This window comes from Tenrec ecaudatus, unplaced genomic scaffold (assembly GCF_050624435.1).
Source record: "Tenrec ecaudatus isolate mTenEca1 unplaced genomic scaffold, mTenEca1.hap1 Scaffold_3690, whole genome shotgun sequence".
NCBI classification, from domain to species: domain Eukaryota; kingdom Metazoa; phylum Chordata; class Mammalia; order Afrosoricida; family Tenrecidae; genus Tenrec; species Tenrec ecaudatus.
Window position 1 is genome coordinate 117,403 of NW_027459125.1, and position 1,542 is coordinate 118,944.

Here is a 1,542-nt window from a genome sequence, read left to right on the forward strand (position 1 = left end):
GCCATTGTTATCTGAGTCTTTGCCGCTGGAGTTTCAGCCACAGGTGTGGACCCTTTGGCGTGGACCGCCTCTCTCCTCTCTGGCTCCTCCCCGAGCCCCGCCCCAAGCCGGCCAGGCCCCGCCCACCCCCTCACCAGGCGCCTGTGCTGGCATCTCAGCAGAAATGGGCGGGGAAAGAGCTGCCTTGAGAGGAAGTGAAGGCAGACCCCTACCCCTCTCTGACCCCGCCAGCTCCTCCCACCCCGGGTCACGCCCAGACAGGGCCGGAAGTGGCGGTGTCTTATTCTGAACTGCAACTCACTGCAAGGATTCCACTGTCGGTGCTCTGCTTGCGGTGCCAGAGAAGCGCCCACAGCCTGAGCACCCTGTTGCCGGCGCTCCCAGGTGGGAGGCTCTGGGCTCCGGGACATGTATGTGGGCGGAGGCTGTTTTAGTCCAGCTGACTAGGGTGCAAGCGCCCTTTCTCTCCCCCAGGAACCCTGCCAGCGCTTCTCTTGGTGAGAGGTGGGCGGGTGTCCCCAAGGCCGGTCCTATTTCCCTGCTTTCAGATTGGTTGTGGTTCATGGTGGGAGTCCCTGTTGGAGAAAGGGGATCCCGGCTGGGGTTTGGGGCTTCGGGGTTCCCTGATTCTCTCTTTGCGGGTCTCCTAACCCCCCTCCCTTGTTTCCTTCCGCACAGCGATGCCTCCTCCCGAGACTCCTTGCGCCTCCTCAGCTCAAAGGTGAGCCCGGGATCTTGTTCTGCTGACCTCTCTCTGGACCCGACCAGAGTCTGTTCTAGGCGCAAGATCTCTTGCTGGTCCGTGACAGAAACGTCTTCCCTGGCTTTAAAATATTGGTGGCCGCCCTTTCTTCTTACTCTTTGTTTTTATTTCTATCTATATATTACTAAGGTTTTTAAAATCATTCCCATTTCATTTCCTTTCTATTCTTTATTGTTTCTGTTGGGTTCAGTTTGTGAAGCACAAAAGGAGTGGATGCCTAGAGATGAAATAACATGCGAGTGTCTGTAAGGATGCCTGGGTGGGGTCGGGGTGGGTCGCTGGCGGAGTTGGGGAGGGTGAGGGGACTTGGGGAGTAAGAATGAAGGATTGAGGGGACTGAACACTACAACTGAAGGTGACTAATAAGTCTGCTTAAAGGCGATTTAATCATAGTGGGAAAATAGACGATGTGAAATCGATTGTGGTAGTGATTGTGGAATGCTTAAGATGGCTGAATTGTGGGATTATGTGGGATATGTGGATTAAGTGCCCCAAAACATGTTAAAAAGAAAGAAAGATGCTCTCCATCACAAAAGTAATCTAACTAAACTATGCACAGAAGAATCAAAAACCAAACTGAAACAAAGGAACCAAAAACAAGGTAATGTTAAGGTGTTCAACCTCTATTTGGGGGATGAAACTGGAAGTGACCCTGAAATGGGCCCTTGGCGTTTGAACGTTGTGAGGCTGAAGGACAATTTATTTGGGGCTGGTGTAGTGGGCGTTGGCCCTGGGGCCCTTGGCCAAGGCGCCTCTGCCAGCTGTCCAGGCAGCAGCAG

General features: G+C 53.6%; 1 long non-coding RNA gene across 1 annotated transcript; it reads left to right on the forward strand.

Moving 5' to 3' along the window:
• The first annotated feature begins 221 nt into the window (after positions 1-221).
• On the forward strand, positions 222-721 carry LOC142436501 (uncharacterized). The gene is made up of 2 exons (XR_012781973.1): positions 222-384; positions 679-721. It is a non-coding gene; the product is annotated as an uncharacterized LOC142436501 (long non-coding RNA).
• Positions 722-1,542: the final 821 nt, after the last annotated feature.